The 18,493-nt window shown below is 45.6% G+C and overlaps 18 non-coding genes across 18 annotated transcripts; 2 read left to right on the top strand and 16 right to left on the bottom strand.

Moving 5' to 3' along the window:
- Positions 1 to 446: 446 nt before the first annotated feature.
- On the bottom strand, positions 447 to 520 carry trnai-aau (transfer RNA isoleucine (anticodon AAU)). The gene has a single exon. It is a non-coding gene; the product is annotated as a tRNA-Ile (tRNA).
- Positions 521 to 957: 437 nt separating this feature from the next.
- On the top strand, positions 958 to 1,030 carry trnaa-agc (transfer RNA alanine (anticodon AGC)). Its single transcript has one exon. It is a non-coding gene; the product is annotated as a tRNA-Ala (tRNA).
- Positions 1,031 to 4,971: 3,941 nt separating this feature from the next.
- trnaq-cug (transfer RNA glutamine (anticodon CUG)) lies at positions 4,972 to 5,043 on the bottom strand. Its single transcript has one exon. It is a non-coding gene; the product is annotated as a tRNA-Gln (tRNA).
- A 301-nt stretch (positions 5,044 to 5,344) lies between these two features.
- On the bottom strand, positions 5,345 to 5,417 carry trnaf-gaa (transfer RNA phenylalanine (anticodon GAA)). Its single transcript has one exon. It is a non-coding gene; the product is annotated as a tRNA-Phe (tRNA).
- A 106-nt stretch (positions 5,418 to 5,523) lies between these two features.
- trnai-aau (transfer RNA isoleucine (anticodon AAU)) lies at positions 5,524 to 5,597 on the bottom strand. The gene has a single exon. It is a non-coding gene; the product is annotated as a tRNA-Ile (tRNA).
- A 1,196-nt stretch (positions 5,598 to 6,793) lies between these two features.
- Positions 6,794 to 6,865, bottom strand: trnaq-cug (transfer RNA glutamine (anticodon CUG)). Its single transcript has one exon. It is a non-coding gene; the product is annotated as a tRNA-Gln (tRNA).
- A 301-nt stretch (positions 6,866 to 7,166) lies between these two features.
- trnaf-gaa (transfer RNA phenylalanine (anticodon GAA)) lies at positions 7,167 to 7,239 on the bottom strand. Its single transcript has one exon. It is a non-coding gene; the product is annotated as a tRNA-Phe (tRNA).
- A 106-nt stretch (positions 7,240 to 7,345) lies between these two features.
- Positions 7,346 to 7,419, bottom strand: trnai-aau (transfer RNA isoleucine (anticodon AAU)). Its single transcript has one exon. It is a non-coding gene; the product is annotated as a tRNA-Ile (tRNA).
- Positions 7,420 to 7,515: 96 nt separating this feature from the next.
- trnap-ugg (transfer RNA proline (anticodon UGG)) lies at positions 7,516 to 7,587 on the bottom strand. Its single transcript has one exon. It is a non-coding gene; the product is annotated as a tRNA-Pro (tRNA).
- Positions 7,588 to 8,849: 1,262 nt separating this feature from the next.
- On the bottom strand, positions 8,850 to 8,921 carry trnaq-cug (transfer RNA glutamine (anticodon CUG)). The gene has a single exon. It is a non-coding gene; the product is annotated as a tRNA-Gln (tRNA).
- Positions 8,922 to 9,222: 301 nt separating this feature from the next.
- On the bottom strand, positions 9,223 to 9,295 carry trnaf-gaa (transfer RNA phenylalanine (anticodon GAA)). The gene has a single exon. It is a non-coding gene; the product is annotated as a tRNA-Phe (tRNA).
- A 101-nt stretch (positions 9,296 to 9,396) lies between these two features.
- On the bottom strand, positions 9,397 to 9,470 carry trnai-aau (transfer RNA isoleucine (anticodon AAU)). The gene has a single exon. It is a non-coding gene; the product is annotated as a tRNA-Ile (tRNA).
- A 1,097-nt stretch (positions 9,471 to 10,567) lies between these two features.
- trnaf-gaa (transfer RNA phenylalanine (anticodon GAA)) lies at positions 10,568 to 10,640 on the bottom strand. Its single transcript has one exon. It is a non-coding gene; the product is annotated as a tRNA-Phe (tRNA).
- Positions 10,641 to 10,746: 106 nt separating this feature from the next.
- On the bottom strand, positions 10,747 to 10,820 carry trnai-aau (transfer RNA isoleucine (anticodon AAU)). Its single transcript has one exon. It is a non-coding gene; the product is annotated as a tRNA-Ile (tRNA).
- Positions 10,821 to 10,916: 96 nt separating this feature from the next.
- Positions 10,917 to 10,988, bottom strand: trnap-ugg (transfer RNA proline (anticodon UGG)). The gene has a single exon. It is a non-coding gene; the product is annotated as a tRNA-Pro (tRNA).
- A 1,355-nt stretch (positions 10,989 to 12,343) lies between these two features.
- Positions 12,344 to 12,415, bottom strand: trnaq-cug (transfer RNA glutamine (anticodon CUG)). Its single transcript has one exon. It is a non-coding gene; the product is annotated as a tRNA-Gln (tRNA).
- Positions 12,416 to 12,716: 301 nt separating this feature from the next.
- On the bottom strand, positions 12,717 to 12,789 carry trnaf-gaa (transfer RNA phenylalanine (anticodon GAA)). Its single transcript has one exon. It is a non-coding gene; the product is annotated as a tRNA-Phe (tRNA).
- A 612-nt stretch (positions 12,790 to 13,401) lies between these two features.
- On the top strand, positions 13,402 to 13,474 carry trnaa-agc (transfer RNA alanine (anticodon AGC)). The gene has a single exon. It is a non-coding gene; the product is annotated as a tRNA-Ala (tRNA).
- Positions 13,475 to 18,493: the final 5,019 nt, after the last annotated feature.

Here is an 18,493-nt window from a genome sequence, read left to right as displayed (position 1 = left end):
AACACTGGCACCATCTCCAAACTAGTGCTGTTTTATCTTTTCCTGCGGCAAGAAAGCACACAGGCTTCTCCGAGATTCGAACTCAGATCACTGGATTCAAAGCCCAGAGTGCTGACCATTACACCATGGAACCAAAACTGCTTGGTTGGAGGCCAACTTGGAAACAGATAGCTCTCTGGCTGTGGGGAAGCAGTTATACAGAGAGGTTGGAACCCAATGATTTTTGGTCAATGGCCCGCCTCAAAAAAGGGAAAAGTGTGGGAGATGTTGCCAAACCTGGGATTGAGCCAGGGACCTTTAGATCTTCAGTCTAACACTCTCCCAACTGAGCTATTTCGGCTACAACAAACCTCTGCTTAGCAAGCAGGGATTTCAGTGAGATCACCCTACTCTTTGTCGGAGCTGAAGAGCAGAGCAGAGATGAGCCCCCAGACAATAAAAACAGCTGGCCAGTACGGGGATCGAACCCGCGACCTTGGCGTTATTAGCACCATGCACTAATCAGCTGAGCTAACCGGCCTGGCTTAGCCATTAGTGTCTGCCTGATTGAAAAAAACCAGCTATAATGTTTGTGAATGCAATGAGACAATAAAGCTTCACGTTTCAACCCGAATCAGGTGTGCTAACAAAGAGAGACATGCAAAACATGCAGACCTGGGGGGAGCGAGGACTAGAATTGAGAACCGCTTCCTTAGACTTTAAGTCAGTGTGAGCAAAAGAGGTGAGAAGTTGTCTGCATGATCCGAGTGTTCCAAGGTAGCCTACATAATACAAGAATCCATACACATGCATAGTGGCGTAACAAGACCGAGAAGGTCCTTAAACACAAAAGCTTAATCTCTTTGTAAATTCGACAACATAATCTCGGCCAGTGCAAAGGAGCAAGCCCAGAGGAGGGACAGCCTCTTTGCATATAAGTCGTCATTCCCAGCTATGCTCGTCATTCTTGAAAGGCCAGGGGAATTAGCTCAAATGGTAGAGCGCTCGCTTAGCATGCGAGAGGTAGTGGGATCGATGCCCGCATTCTCCAAGTTGGCTCCTGCCCTTTTACTCACACATCCCTAGATCAGTGGTTTTCAATCCTGTCCTGGAGGCATCCCTGCCCTGCACATTTCGCATTTCCCCTCATCTAACACACCTGTTTCAAATCATCACCTCATTAGTAGAGACTGCAAGACCTGATTTGGGTGTGTCTAATAAGGGAGACATACAAAATGTTCAGGGCAGGGGTGCCTCCAGGTAAGGTTTGATAACCATTGCCCTAAAGAGACCGACTGAGCGTTGACGCAATGCTGCCACACTCCCACGTTAGCTTTTTTTGGGCTCACAGCTGCCAAAAAGTATTTCAGACATGGTCCTGTGCAAATTGGTTGCAAAACAGTGCCATTTTACGCACAGTTCCCTAAAGCAGTGGTTGTCAAACCTGTCCTGGAGGCACCCCTGCCCTTCACATTTTGAATGTTTCCCTCATCTAACACACCTGTTTCAAATCATCAGCTCATTAGCAGAGACCGCGAGACCTTATGTGGGTGTGTCAATAAAAGACAATAAAAATGTGCAGGGCAGGGGTGCCTCCAGGACAGGTTTGAGAACCACTGCCCTAAAGAAACAGACTGAGCATCGATGCAATGCGGCCACACTCTCTACGTTAGTTAATTTTTTTGGACTGAAAGGTGCCGAAAAGTAGTGATGGCAAAATCGAGGCCTCGTGAACCAATGAAACAGTTGAACCAAATGTGCCATATTGTTTCGAGGCTTTGAATCAATCCGACACCCGTCTCAACGGTGACACCTAGTGGTCACTTGCAGGTGTTGATCTGAAACAACCTTGACGAGCCATTAAAAAAATTTGTTGTTTTTTTATTATTATATTGTTCTAATATGTGAAGCTTGTAACCTATAGGCTCCTCACTGTGCATAATGTTATTTTGGTCATGAAAAATGAATATTAATAAAAGAAATCAAGCCACAATGTCTCACTTTTTTAGAGATTTTTATTCAAAAATATTAATTTATCTGCTGTGGAAGGACTTAGCCTACTTCTTTTTTTACAGATAATTTCTCCAGCCTTTGAAAAAATTCTCTCACAAGGGACACTTGTTGCTGGCATACAAAGATATTTTTTTGCAAGGACATACAAATGAGGAAAGATTACTGCTCTCTCTTTCCAGTAAGTTAGTGGATCATGAGTTCTGAGCAAATACGCATCGTTGATGTATTTTTTCACTTCCACTGTGGCATCAGCTGTAGCATTGTGTATCATCTTGGTTTGATGGATGCGAGTATCAAAAAGTTCCCATAAACTGTCCTGTGTTTCTACTGGTGTTGATGTTGATGGTGATGGTGATGATGATGATGATGATGGGTGTGATGTTGACATTTCTGGGTCTGAATAAAAATGAAAACAGCAATTAGTAACAAATCCTAAACTGACGGCATATATGAAGGATATATTATATTACATGATTCAGATTACATAACATAACACAGACTGAAACTGCTCACCAGGATTTGTGTTTGAACGCATCAGTGAAGCACACTCCAGTGTGATATGCTTTTCAGCTTCCTGGGCTTTGGCAGCATTTCCAAATGCCACATTTTTGAACCTTGGGTCCAGCAGTGTAGCCAGTGCCAAGGCTCTAAAACTCTCATAACCTCCACATCTGGAGTGCAGACCTTCTTGCAGATGTGAGCCTATGAGCCAAAACAGGAGAAACACATATTTATAATAATGACAATAATATGACAGTTATGGTTAATCACATGGGTAGTATGGTCATTGTGGCCTACCTAATTGAACAGTTGATTCCTGCGTTGCATTTCCTTTTTTCTGTGCAAGCTTGTGCTGCAACATCCTGTACAGTGGTATAAGCTTTGAAGCAGACACTCTCTTTTCCTCTGACATCTCTGTTGTTGCGAGTTTGAATGGTTGCAGTATTGACAATGATTGTTCAATAATGTCATAATCAATACTTGTCAGGGGAGCAGTATCATTGTTTAAGTTGGAAAGTGCAGCAGCCACTGGTTCACGTTGGTCATACAAGCGCTGTAGCATGTCAAATGTGCTGTTCCATCTCGTGTCAACCACCTGTATCAGTTTCAGAGTTGGTCTTCCCATCAAGCTCTGCATCTCCACAAGCTTGTCCTTTGCTTTGCAGCTGGATCTGAACAACCCCACTATCTTTCTGGCCTTCTGGCGTATTTCATTGATGACTGGGGTTTGATCTAGTGCCTTTTTCACAATCAAATTTAAAGTATGAGCAAAACATGGGACATGGCGAAGGTGGAGTAGCTGGGCACTTAGGATCATGTTAGATGCATTGTCAGTCACCATGCACTGAACTTTGGAGGTTATTCCCCACTCAGCCATTAGCAAGGCTTTAGCCTCCATGAGATGCTGGGCTGTGTGGGTTTGGTAAAACCTCCTTACACCCAGTACAACAGTTGCCATTTTTGCCTCTGGTGTTATGTAATGGCAAGTCACACCAAGATATCCATCCATATTAATGGAGGACCACATGTCAGCTGTAAGGCTAACAAATTCGGCCTTTTGTAGGTCCTCCATTGTCTTCTCCTTGGCTTTGTTGTACTTTTCGCTGACCATTATTTTAAGCACCTTCCGGGATGGGAGGACATAGCTTGGATCAAGCTTGTTCACAAATGCCCTGAATCCCTCATCGTCCACGATGGTGAAGGGCTGCAGATCCTTCACCACCATGTTTATAAGAGCCTCATCCAATTCCCTCTGTCTGACTTTTAAAAGAGAAGACAAAACATACTTTCAGACAAATACATTGGAAAAATACAGCTTCAATTAGTGCACATCTATTAAAAGTATAGCCTACTGGTTCATTATTTGGAAACCTTCCAGTATTTATAATCAGTGCTTTATATAACTTATAAACTTTATAAACAGTGTCCCAAAAGGTTGTAATTATATTTCAATTATAATTATATCCCAAACAATGCATACCTTGCTTAGATGGCCCAGCAGTGTCAGTAGCAGGCCTAGGTACAGGGGGAATGCCATCCTCTGCACCCTGCAAAATGGCAGGATGAGTGCTCCTCAAATGGCGCATCATGGATGATGTAATGTTGCAGTAGGCTAGCTGCCGATCACAATACACACATCTCACTTTATTTGGGGTTTCTAAATGGAAATGCTCCCACACCACAGATGTACGGCATCTCTTCTGGGGAGCTTCCATTTTATCTATCTATCCAAATCTATCTATCTATATATGAATCGATCTATGTATCTAGATATGTATCTATAATCTATGTATCTATATATGTATCTATCTATAATATATGTATTTATATATGTATCTATAATCTATCTATATATGTATTTATCTATAATATATGTATTTATATGTATCTATAATCTATCTATATATGTATTTATCTATAATATATGTATTTATATATGTATCTGTAATCTATCTATATATGTATCTATCTATTAATCTAGCTGTCTATATATATTTATATCTATGTATCTATTAATGTGTCACTATATGTATACTCTGTCTGTCTCTAGCCTCTCAGTCAATGTGTTGTGTAAATTTAAATGTAAGTCTAAATTGCCTATAACTAATCAAATCGCACTATGTCACTATATCACCAAAAATCCGCTATCTCAAAGTAAAACTCCTCTCACAAAAACCCATGAGGTCAAAATGCGTTTATTTCACTTTTATACAGATGTGCGATTGTGTGGTCTGTTCCCGACCGTTCCAATCAAACGCTGATTCGGCAGACCACACCTGATGAAACAATTAGCGAAACACTTCGAGGCTTCGTTTGGTCATAGACACGTGACATGGGTGTTTCGAATAACGCTTCGGATCAGTGTTTCGACACATCTGCGCTTCGGGATCTCGCAAAGCTTCGGAACGACTGTTTCGCTTCAGCCATCCTTACCGAAAAGTATTTTAGACATTGTCTTGCGCAAACTTGTGGCAAAATAGGTCCCACCGAGATTTGAACTCGGATCACTGGATTCAGAGTCCAGAGTGCTAACCATTACACCATGGAACCTTAACTGGTGCAGCTGTTGCTCACAGGGCCACAAACACTGGAACAATCGCCAAACTAGTGCTATTTTAGCTTTTCCTGCGGCAAGAAAGCACAGAGGCTCCACCGAGATTCGAACTCAGATCGCTGGATTCAAAGCCCAGAGAGCTGACCATTACACCATGGAACCGTAACTGCTTAGTTGGAGGCCAACTTGGAAACAGATAGCTCTCTGGCTGTGGGGAAGCAGTAATACAGAGAGGTTGGAACCCAGTGATTTTTGGTCAATGGCCCGCCTCAAAAAAGGGAAAAGTGTGGGAGATGTTGCCGAAACCCGGGATCAAGCCAGGGACCTTTAGATCTTCAGTCTAACGCTCTCCCAACTGAGCTATTTCGGCTACAACAAACCTCTGCTTAGCAAGCAGTCATTTCAGTGAGATCACCCTACTCTTTGTCGGAGCTGAAGAGCAGAGCAGAGATGAGCCCCCAGACAATAAAAACAGCTGGCCAGTACGGGGATCGAACTCGCAACCTTGGCGTTATTAGCACCAAGCTCTAACCAGCTGAGCTAACCGGCCTGGCTTAGCCATCAGTGTCTGCCTGATTGAAAAAACCTGCCATAATGTTTGTGAATCCAATGAGACAATAAAGCTTCACGTTTCAACCCGAATCAGGTGTGCTAACAAAGAGAGACATGCAAAACATGCAGACCTGGGGGGAGCGAGGACTAGAAATGAGAACCGCTTCCTTAGACTTTAAGTCAGTGTGAGCAAAAGAGGTGAAAAGTTGTCTGCATGACCCGAGTGTTCCAAGGTAGCCTACATAATACAAGAATCCATACACATGCATACTGGCGTAACAAGACCGAGAAGGTCCTTAAACACAAAAGCTTAATCTCTTTGTTAATTCGACAACATAATCTCGGCCAGTGCAAAAGAGCAAGCCCAGAGGAGGGACAGCCTCTTTGCATCAAACCTGTCATTCCCAGCTATGCTCGTCATTCTTGAAAGGCCAGGGGAATTAGCTGAAATGGTAGAGCGCTCGCTTCGCATTCGAGAGGTAGCGGGATCGATGCCTGCATTCTCCAAGTTGGCTCCTGCCCTTTTACTCACACATCCCTAAATCAGTGGTTTTCAATCCTGTCCTGGAGGCATCCCTGCCCTGCACATGTTGCATTTCCCCTCATCTAACACACCTGTTTCAAATCATCAGCTCATTAGTAGAGACTGCAAGACCTGATTTGGGTGTGTCTAATAAGGGAGACATACAAAATGTTCAGGGCAGTGGTGCCTCCAGGAAAGGTTTGAAAACCATTGCCCTAAAGAGACCGACTGAGCGTTGACGCAATGCTGCCACATTCCCACGTTAGCTTTTTTTGGGCTCACAGCTGCCAAAAAGTATTTCAGACATGGTCCTGTGCAAATTGGTTGCAAAACAGTGCCATTTTACGCACAGTTCCCTAAAGCAGTGGCTTTCAAACCTGTCCTGGAGGCACCCCTGCCCTTCACATTTTGAATGTTTCCCTCATCTAACACACCTGTTTCAAATCATCAGCTTATTAGTAGAGACCGCATTTGGGTGTGTCTAATAAGGGAGACAATAAAAATGTGCAGGGCAGGGGTGCCTCCAGGACAGGTTTGAGAACAACTGCCCTAAAGAGACAGACTGAGCATCGATGCAATGCGGCCACACTCTCTACGTTAGTTAATTTTTTTGGACTAAAAGGTGCCGAAAAGTATTTCAGACATTGTCCTGCGCAAACTTGTGGCAAAATAGGTCCCACCGAGATTTGAACTCAGATCACTGGATTCAGAGTCCAGAGTGCTAACCATTACACCATGGAACCTTAACTGGAGCAGCTGTTGCTCACAGGGCCACAAACACTGGCACCATCGCCAAACCAGTGCTGTTTTATGTTTTCCTGCGGCAAGAAAGCACACAGGCTTCACCGAGATTCGAACTCCGATCACTGGATTCAAAGCACAGAGTGCTGACAATTACACCATGGAACCGAAACTGCTTGGTCGGAGGCCAACTTGGAAACAGATAGCTCTCTGGCTGTGGGGAAGCAGTTATACAGAGAGGTTGGAACCCAGTGATTTTTGGTCAATGGCCCGCCTCAAAAAAGGGAAAAGAGTGGGAGATGTTGCCGAAACCCGGGATCGAACCAGGGACCTTTAGATCTTCAGTCTAACGTTCTCTCAACTGAGCTATTTCGGCTACAACAAACCTCTGCTTAGCAAGCAGTGATTTCAATGAGATCACCCTACTCTTTGTCGTAGCTGAAGAGCAGAGCAGAGATGAGCCCCCAGACAATAAAACCAGCTGGCCAGTACGGGGATCGAACCCGTGACCTTGGCGTTATTAGCACCACACTCTAACCAGCTGAGCTAAACGGCCTGGCTTAGCCATCCATGTCTGCCTGATTGGAAAAAACCTGCCATAATGTTTGTGAATGCAATGAGACAATAAAGCTTAACGTTTTAACCTGAACAAGGGATCGTCCGGGTTTTGAACCCGGGACCTCTCGCACCCAAAGCGAGAATCATACCCCTAGACCAACGAGCCTTCTTGCCCAAAGACAAGAAAAAATAGCTATTTCAGCAACAACAAAAGAAGGAACATGAACTAACGTGGAAGCAATCAAAGTCCTCGAGACAGTGTGAAAGGCTAACGAATGCAAGTTGGCCTCTTAATTGACCTAAAAATGGGGCTGTATCTAACATGTAGAGGGATGTTAGGGAGGACGGCTGAAATGGTCAGATGTCACTTAGACCAGCGGGCCTCAATTCCAGTCCTCGCGCCCCCTGCTCTTCACATTTTGTAAGTTTCTCGTATTGCTTCAGACATTTGTTCCATTCGAACGTAAGTGCCCTGAGAACTGGACATCACATGACATCCCTCCGTGATTCAAGTTCAAAGCGTATGTATACGTTCAATTCATAGTGAGTAATACAGTGGTGTATCGAGGTAAATGATGTCACACTTCTCCATGTGTGAAGAAGTTGCGCAGCACAAATCCGTGAACCAATGTTCCAAAGTGAAGTATACTTTGACGGATTTCCCCTGCTCAGGGAGTGGGGAGCAATGAACACTGTGTAGGGACCATGTCAATCACTAGGAGCTCACTTTTAATGAGCTGATTATCCGAATCAGGTGTGCTAACAAAGAGAGACATGCAAAACATGCAGACCTGGAGGGAGCGAGGACTAGAATTGAGAACCGCTTCCTTAGACTTTAAGTCAGTAAGAGCAAAAGAGGTGAGAAGTTGTCTGCATGATCCGAGTGTTCCAAGGTAGCCTACATAATACAAGAATCCATACACATGCATTCTGGCGTAACAAGACCGAGAAGGTCCTTAAACACAAAAGCTTAATCTCTTTGTTAATTCGACAACATAATCTCGGCCAGTGCAAAGGAGCAAGAGCGCTCGCTTAGCATGCGAGAGGTAGCGGGATCGATGCCCGCATTCTCCAAGTTGGCTCCTGACCTTTTACTCACACATCCCTAGATCAGTGGTTTTCAATCCTGTCCTGGAGGCATCCCTGCCCTGCATATTTCGCATTTCCCCTCATCTAACACACCTGTTTCAAATCATCAGCTCATTAGTAGAGACCGCGAGACCTTATTTGGGTGTGTCTAATAAGGGAGACAATAAAAATGTGCAGGGCAAGGGGTGCCTCCAGGGCAGGTTTGAGAACCACTGCCCTAAAGAGATAGACTGAGCATCGATGCAATGCGGCCACACTCTCTACGTTAGTTAATTTTTTTGGACTAAAAGGTGCCGAAAAGTATTTTAGACATAGTCTTGCGCAAACTGGTGGCAAAATAGGTCCCACCGAGATTTGAACTCGGATCACTGGATTCAGAGTCCAGAGTGCTAACCATTACACCATGGAACCTTAACTGGTGCATCTGTTGCTCACAGGGCCACAAACACTGGCACCATCGCCAAACTAGTGCTGTTTTATCTTTTCCTGCGGCAAGAAAGTACACAGGCTCCACCGAGATTCGAACTCAGATAGCTGGATTCAAAGCCCAGAGTGCTGACCATTACACCATGGAACTGAAACCGCTTGGTTGGAGGCCAATTTGGAAACAGATAGCTCTCTGGCTGTGGGGAAGCAGTTATACAGAGAGGTTGGAACCCAGTGATTTTTGGTCAATGGCATGCCTCAAAACAGGGAAAAGTGTGGGAGATGTTGCCGAAACCCAGGATCGAACCAGGGACCTTTAGATCTTCAGTCTAACGCTCTCCCAACTGAGCTATTTCGGCTACAACGAACCTCTGCTTAGCAAGCAGGGATTTCAGTGAGATCACTCTTTGTCAGAGCTGAAGAGCAGAGCAGAGATGAGCCCCCAGACAATAAAAACAGCTGGCCAGTACGGGGATCGAACCCGCGACCTTGGCGTTATTAGCACCACGCTCTAACCAGCTGAGCTAACCGGCCTGGCTTAGAAAGGTAGTGGGATCGATGCCTGCATTCTCCAAGTTGGCTCCTGCCCTTTTACTCACACATCCCTAGATCAGTGGTTTTCAATCCTGTCCTGGAGGCATCCCTGCCCTGCACATTTCGCATTTCCCCTCATCTAACAAACCTGTTTCAAATCATCAGCTCATTAGTAGAGACTGCAAGACCTGATTTGGGTGTGTCTAATAAGGGAGACATACAAAATGTTCAGGGCAGTGGTGCCTCCAGGAAAGGTTTGAAAACCATTGCCCTAAAGAGACCGACTGAGCGTTGACGCAATGCTGCCACACTCCCACGTTAGCTTTTTTTGGGCTCACAGCTGCCAAAAAGTATTTCAGACATGGTCCTGTGCAAATTGGTTGCAAAACAGTGCAATTTTACGCACAGTTCCCTAAAGCAGTGGTTTTCAAACCTGTCCTGGAGGCACCCCTGCCCTTCACATTTTGAATGTTTCCCTCATCTAACACACCTGTTTCAAATCATCAGCTCATTAGTAGAGACCGCGAGACCTTATTTGGGTGTGTCTAATAAGGGAGACAATAAAAATGTGCAGGGCAGGGGTGCCTCCAGGACAGGTTTGAGAACCACTGCCCTAAAGAGACAGACTGAGCATCGATGCAATGCGGCCACACTCTCTACGTTAGTTAATTTTTTTGGACTAAAAGGTGCCGAAAAGTATTTCAGACATTGTCCTGCGCAAAATAGGTCCCACCGAGATTTGAACATGGATCACTTGATTCAGAGTCCAGAGTGCTAACCATTACACCATGGAACCTTAACTGGTGCAGCGGTTGCTCACAGGGCCACAAACACTGGCACCATCGCCAAACTAGTGCTGTTTTATCTTTTCCTGCGGCAAGAAAGCACACAGGCTCCACCGAGATTCGAGCTCAGATCGCTGGATTCAAAGCCCAGAGTGCTGACCATTACACCATGGAACCATAACTGCTTGGTTGGAGGCCAACTTGGAAACAGATAGCTCTCTGGCTGTGGGGAAGCAGTTATACAGAGAGGTTGGAACCCAGTGATTTTTGGTCAATGGCCCGCCTCAAAAAAGGGAAAAGAGTGGGAGATGTTGCCGAAACCCGGGATCGAACCAGGGACCTTTAGATCTTCAGTCTAACGTTCTCTCAACTGAGCTATTTCGGCTACAACAAACCTCTGCTTAGCAAGCAGTGATTTCAATGAGATCACCCTACTCTTTGTCGTAGCTGAAGAGCAGAGCAGAGATGAGCCCCCAGACAATAAAACCAGCTGGCCAGTACGGGGATCGAACCCGTGACCTTGGCGTTATTAGCACCACACTCTAACCAGCTGAGCTAAACGGCCTGGCTTAGCCATCGATGTCTGCCTGATTGGAAAAAACCTGCCATAATGTTTGTGAATGCAATGAGACAATAAAGCTTAACGTTTTAACCTGAACAAGGGATCGTCCGGGATTTGAACCCGGGACCTCTCGCACCCAAAGCGAGAATCATACCCCTAGACCAACGAGCCTTCTTGCCCAAAGACAAGAAAAAATAGCTATTTCAGCAACAACAAAAGAAGGAACATGAACTAACGTGGAAGCAATCAAAGTCCTCGAGACAGTGTGAAAGGCTAACGAATGCAAGTTGGCCTCTTAATTGACCTAAAAATGGGGCTGTATCTAACATGTAGAGGGATGTTAGGGAGGACGGCTGAAATGGTCAGATGTCACTTAGACCAGCGGGCCTCAATTCCAGTCCTCGCGCCCCCTGCTCTTCACATTTTGTAAGTTTCTCGTATTGCTTCAGACATTTGTTCCATTCGAACGTAAGTGCCCTGAGAACTGGACATCACATGACATCCCTCCGTGATTCAAGTTCAAAGCGTATGTATACGTTCAATTCATAGTGAGTAATACAGTGGTGTATCGAGGTAAATGATGTCACACTTCTCCATGTGTGAAGAAGTTGCGCAGCACAAATCCGTGAACCAATGTTCCAAAGTGAAGTATACTTTGACGGATTTCCCCTGCTCAGGGAGTGGGGAGCAATGAACACTGTGTAGAGACCATGTCAATCACTAGGAGCTCACTTTTAATGAGCTGACTATCCGAATCAGGTGTGCTAACAAAGAGAGACATGCAAAACATGCAGACCTGGAGGGAGCGAGGACTAGAATTGAGAACCGCTTCCTTAGACTTTAAGTCAGTAAGAGCAAAAGAGGTGAGAAGTTGTCTGCATGATCCGAGTGTTCCAAGGTAGCCTACATAATACAAGAATCCATACACATGCATTCTGGCGTAACAAGACCGAGAAGGTCCTTAAACACAAAAGCTTAATCTCTTTGTTAATTCGACAACATAATCTCGGCCAGTGCAAAGGAGCAAGCCGAGAGGAGGGACAGCCTCTTTGCATCAAACCCATCATTCAGAGCTATGCTCGTCATTCTTGAAAGGCCAGGGGAATTAGCTCAAATGGTAGAGCGCTCGCTTAGCATACGAGAGGTAGCGGGATCGATGCCCGCATTCTCCAAGTTGGCTCCTGACCTTTTACTCACACATCCCTAGATCAGTGGTTTTCAATCCTGTCCTGGAGGCATCCCTGCCCTGCACATTTCGCATTTCCCCTCATCTAACACACCTGTTTCAAATCATCAGCTCATTAGTAGAGACCGCGAGACCTTATTTGGGTGTGTCTAATAAGGGAGACAATAAAAATGTGCAAGGCAAGGGGTGCCTCCAGGGCAGGTTTGAGAACCACTGCCCTAAAGAGACAGACTGAGCATCGATGCAATGCGGCCACACTCTCTACGTTAGTTAATTTTTTTGGACTAAAAGGTGCCGAAAAGTATTTTAGACATAGTCTTGCACAAACTGGTGGCAAAATAGGTCCCACCGAGAGTTGAACTCGGATCACTGGATTCAGAGTCCAGAGTGCTAACCATTACACCATGGAACCTTAACTGGTGCATCTGTTGCTCACAGGGCCACAAACACTGGCACCATCGCCAAACTAGTGCTGTTTTATCTTTTCCTGCGGCAAGAAAGTACACAGGCTCCACCGAGATTCGAACTCAGATAGCTGGATTCAAAGCCCAGAGTGCTGACCATTACACCATGGAACTGAAACTGCTTGGTTGGAGGCCAATTTGGAAACAGATAGCTCTCTGGCTGTGGGGAAGCAGTTATACAGAGAGGTTGGAACCCAGTGATTTTTGGTCAATGGCATGCCTCAAAACAGGGAAAAGTGTGGGAGATGTTGCCGAAACCCAGGATCGAACCAGGGACCTTTAGATCTTCAGTCTAACGCTCTCCCAACTGAGCTATTTCGGCTACAACAAACCTCTACTTAGCAAGCAGGGATTTCAGTGAGATCACCCTACTCTTTGTCAGAGCTGAAGGGCAGAGATGAGCCACCAGACAATAATAACAGCTGGCCAGTACCGGGATCGAACCCGCAACCTTGGCGTTATTAGCACCACACACTAATCAGCTGAGCTAACCGGCCTGGCTTAGCCATTATTGTCTGCCTGATTGGAAAAAACCAGCTATAATGTTTGTGAATGCAATGAGACAATAAAGCTTCACGTTTCGACCCGAATCAGGTTTGCTAACAAAGAGAGACATGCAAAACATGCAGACCTGGGGAGAGCGAGGACTAGAATTGAGAACCGCTTCCTTAGATTTTAAGTCAGTGTGAGCAAAAGAGGTGAGAAGTTGTCTGCATGATCCGAGTGTTCCAAGGTAGCCTACATAATACAAGAATCCATACACATGCATACTGGCGTAACAAGACCGAGAAGGTCCTTAAACACAAAAGCTTAATCTCTTTGTTAATTCGACAACATAATCTCGGCCAGTGCAAAGGAGCAAGCCCAGAGGAGGGACAGCCTCTTTGCATCAAACCCGTCATTCCCAGCTATGCTCGTCATTCTTGAAAGGCCAGGGGAATTAGCTCAAATGGTAGAGCGCTCGCTTAGCATGCGAGAGGTAGCGGGATCGATGCCCGCATTCTCCAAGTTGGCTCCTGCCCTTTTACTCACACATCCCTAGATCAGTGGTTTTCAATCCTGTCCTGGAGGCATCCCTGCCCTGGACACTGGCCACTGGTGCAGCTACACTGGGCACTGGTGCAGCTGAAGGAGCCTGGACACTGGGCACTGGTGGAGTCTGGACACTGGGCACTGGTGCAGCTACACTGGGCACTGGTTCAGCTGAAGGAGCCCACACTCTGGGCAGTGGTGGAGCCTGGACACTGGGCACTGGTGCAGCTGAAGGAGCCTGGACACTGGGCACTGGTGCAGCTACACTGGGCACTGGTGCAGCTGAAGGAGCCTGGACACTGGGCCATGGTGGAGTCTGGACACTGGGCACTGGTGCAGCTGAAGGAGCCTGGACACTGGGCACTGGTGGAGTCTGGACACTGGGCACAGGTGCAGCTACAATGGGCACTGGTGCAGCTGAAGGAGCCTGGACACTGGGAACTGGTGCAGCTGGTAGAACTGGTGGACCTGAAAGGACTAAGTCATCTGATGCCACAAGATTTGCCACTGTGGCTTCCTCTCCAAAGAAATCAATGAAACCCTCATCCCTTTCCACTTGCTCCTCCACATCTATCTCCTCCAGCAAATGAGAGGTCCTCTCAGAGGTAGGGCACACGTCCTCCAGGGGCTGACTATTCTGCCTCAACAAGTACTGTACTCCAATGAGCTCTCCTGAGGAAATATTTGTAACAGAAAACGTTTTTAATGGAAATTATGCAGAAAGGTTTATTCAGAAATGCAGTAAATATTTTGTTGTCCACTTCTGTATGAACAATATATATCTAATTCAGAGGGTATCATAAAAAGACAGGATTACTCTATATTCTACAATGTATTTTATTTTCTCCCCTGAAACCTAGAACACAGAATAATGTACAAATATTCTGGTAGTATAATTTTTCTCTGATATGTCAAAATTACATTATTACTGTCCAAAAGCAATTGTAATTTTAACAAAAACATGCTACATCATGAGCTGCATTTATCAAAACATTTTTACCTGTGTATACTGCAGGTCGAGTGAAGCTTGGGACCAATTTCCTGCCATACAACTTATTGTAGTTCTCATTGACAGAGTAAACCAGCTCCCCTGTGTAAGAGCGCAGAGTTGAACCTTCATTTGCAACAGCAGCTTCAGCCCGGTCCTGATTCCAGCGTAATAAACCTTCCAGGAGATAAATCTGGAAGTTCAGGCTGTTTGCGCTGTTCCCTAGAAAAAGAAATAGAAAGCCAAATATTGCTTTGAGAAAATGCAAAACAGAAAATTTAATCTGCAAATATCTTGATAAACATGAATTAGTGGCAAAATGTGGTATATTCTGACATGACAAACCTGGAATAAATCTGCTTAGGTGGCAGTGAAATGATTCCAGGGATGTGGAGCCTCTGGCACAACGATAGGTTTTTAGAAACCACCCCACCCTTGTTTGTAGTTCCAGTTTCAGTATAGAGCGGCACATTTGGAGGATCTTGGATACAGGTGACGTGCCGCCTCTGGACATTCCAGATGTGCTGCATTCTCACACTGTCAAGTAGTGGAACACCAAGAGCATCATTCCCCTTGCCACCCATGAGCTCTCTGATGAGCATATCAAGGAGGCGGATAGTGGTTTCTTCTCCTCGTGTTCTCCTCCTGCAGTGCTGGAGCAGCTCAGCTTTAGTTAAATGATGGTCCAGTTCTGCCTCCGTCAGTGTAGGCCAGCCCTGTTGGATGAGTTGCTCCCTTTTGGCCCGTCTCAGCAGAGTGAGATCCCCTGCATCCCACTCAAAAATACAGGATGACAGCCTAGCCATAAAAGTAGGGTACAACTGGTGGGCATCAGTGGTGCACCCTACTGCCAGACGTCGCATAAAATGCCAAATGTCTAGGCGGACGATGACATCGGGCCAGCCGCTGAACCGCCTCTTCAATTTAGTCTCTCCCACTGTCTTGCAACAATCACAGTCCACATAAATGACAGTGGGAGGATCAACACCAGCACTCCGGTATCGCTCCATGAGCCCTGCAGCCATGTGGTCTAACCCAGCCCCTTCATTCGCAGTCAGGACACTCATCAGCACCTGACCTATCTCATTGCCCACTGAGGTAAGCCACTGTGCTGTGCCTTTCGCAGGCCCGCTCAACTTCTTGGTGATCTGAAAGAAACAATAAGCATAGCAAATAATACAACAAGCATCCAAATCAGTTACACTGAAAAAAAAAGCTCTCTCGGTCTAAAAATACATTATAGATAAGGGTACAGTCAAGTAAGCAGCTTATCTGACCTTCTTAGTTGAATCCATTTTTAAAATTGATCCATACGTGGATGTTATGCTGGCCTTTATGTGATCGAGCCTGTTGAGAATGTCCTGACTGTATACAGTGAGGAGCCATTTGTAGCTGGGTACTGAAGCAAGTGGTGGTGGCTCCTGGAAGTGCACCGGATGCAGGCCACGATTATCAAAAAAGGCCACACACTCTGATGTGTACCGAAGCGCATGTTTCAACCACTCCTCACTGTGGTTCTCTCTCGGCTGGCCGATGATCCTCACTGGGCCATTCCCCATGCCCGTCTCACGCAGCAAGCGAAGAACCCGAATGTCACAGGCATACCTTGGAAAAAAGTACTAATTTATGTATCTTATTGTAAGGTATCTAATTATTGTAGGAAATATTTATCAAAAAAGGTAGCACATAAGTGAAAATGACTGCAAAATAATTACTTGCGTGTGAGGATGACCCTGAATTCAGATCGATGGGCCAGGTCCAACTGCTGCAGCACAGCATGACTCCAGGACAGGTAGCTGGTTCTACACCTGGTGCAGATCAGGGTCTCTGTCACCAGGTTGCAGTATCTGTCAATGTCTAACACCTGTCGTACCCTCCTGTGCAGTCCACCACCACACAGCTGTTTTGCGTGGCACAGGCAGGGTTAGTACACTGGAGCCGCACCTTCCACAGCTTATATGGCATCCAGAACAAGAGACGCTGTGAAAAAAATCAGGTGTTGGAGCTTGGTGGTACAACAGGGCTGGTCGAGGGGGGTGATACCACAACTGTAGGTTTTCACGCAGTTCCAGCTTTCCCTTTGCACCAACCCTAAAAGGTGCTTCCGACACCCACTTCTGGTCTTGCTGTGGCATTGTCTGTGGCCACAGAAGGGGGAGATCTTCTGGCTGAGATGAGACCTGCTGATATTATCAAAAACACTGGTTTAAATAAAAGCTAAGAGAGCATTAAATGATGAAGACATCTATATATTTTGAATGAACAAAAGAAGGAACATGAACTAACGTGGAAGCAATCAAAGTCCTCGAGACAGTGTGAAAGGCTAACGAATGCAATTTGGCCTCTTAATTGACCTAAAAATGGGGCTGTATCTAACATGTAGAGGGATGTTAGGGAGGACAGCTGAAACGGTCAGATGTCACTTAGACCAGCGGGTCTCAATTCCAGTCCCGGAAGGGAGGAGACCAACTTGGAAACAGATAGCTCTCTGGCTGTGGGGAAGCAGTTATACCTGTTCCTCTGGGTGTAACGGGACACAGAAGCAGCAGCGCTGGAGCAGGAGCTGGAGCAGGCGGAGCTGGGCCTGGACCGGATGTCAAAGCACCAGAAGATGGAATCACCATCGACACAGTCATGTCTGGGTTAAGGACTAGTGTGCCTAACAGTGACCCAGGTGCTGAAATGGGCTGCACAACTCCTGCTGCTGTGGGGATGGGTGCGATAGGGCACTCCCTTTTGGCAGAAGTGGGCCGGCGACCCGGTCGCAGAATTGGAGCCTGTCCTTCTCGATTTGGCGGAAGGATAAATTGATGTTTTGGGCCTGATGTTGATGGCACGTCATCCAATTTTTCCCTCGGCAGAGGAAGCTGCGTATCAGCCACATCAATTGGGTCAGATGGAGTCAGTCCCTGGGCGAGGACACTCATTTCCTGATTCTTCTGCTGCCGTTGAAACCTGAAAGTAAATTACTTGTAAAAAAAATATATATATATATATATATATATATATATATATATATATATATATATATGTGTTTGTGTGTGTGTGTGTGTGTACAGAAGTATTCAGTTCCCTGGAACCAAATAATGTGCCTTGCTTACCACTGAATGAGTGTCCTCTGGTTCAGCTCAAACAGCTGGATCATTGTTTCATCCATCAGCCTTCGACTGTTAAGCACCAGGTCTCGGATGTGGTGGTAATCTGAAAGGATTTTAGACCACCTGGGGGTGCAAACTCCAGCCTTCTTGGTCGGTGACTTGTGTAAAGCACACAGCTTCATACAAATGGCCTCAACCAAGCGGCTGGTGCTGGGCCACTGTGCTGGACCCCCAGGATGTCCAATCAGACACCGTTTCACACTCTCCACACCCGGTGTGACTCCGGACCGCTTCGGTGCCTTAAAGCGCCCATGTGTCAGCTGAGGCTGATGTCGAGGCTGATAGTTGACCCACTGTTTATCAACATCAGGGAGAGCTGTCCACAGCTGGATGGCCTCTGTCACCTGCAGGTCGGTGAGGTAAGGAGCCTCACGAAGACCCACCAGGAAACCAGCCAGATCCTGGACCTTGTCCCACCCAGCAATGCCATCAGGTCCAATGACTGCTCCCTAGTAAATGCAGATTAGTGTTAATATACACTTCCAGTCAAAAGCCTTTGAACAGAAATATTTTTTTACATTTTTTAAAGAATTCTGCTCAACAAGCCTGCATTTATTTTATTCAAATACAACAAAAGCCATTATATTGTGAAATAATTTTACTATTTAAAATAAAAATGCTTTCTATTTGAATATAGTTTAAAGTGTAAGTTATTTCTGTGATGCACAGCTGTATTTTCAGCATAATTCCTGAGTCTTCAGTGTCACATGATCTTCAGAAATCATTCAGATATCCTGATTTGTTGTTCTAGAAACCTTTTTTTATTGATATTATTATCATCAATATTTAGAACAGTTGTGTACATTTTGTTCAAGATTCTTTGATGAATAGAAGAATCCAAGATAAGA

Source organism: Carassius carassius, chromosome 8 (assembly GCF_963082965.1).
Source record: "Carassius carassius chromosome 8, fCarCar2.1, whole genome shotgun sequence".
NCBI classification, from domain to species: domain Eukaryota; kingdom Metazoa; phylum Chordata; class Actinopteri; order Cypriniformes; family Cyprinidae; genus Carassius; species Carassius carassius.
Note: the sequence above shows the minus strand (reverse complement) of the source record. Positions and strands in the feature narration are given on the sequence as shown.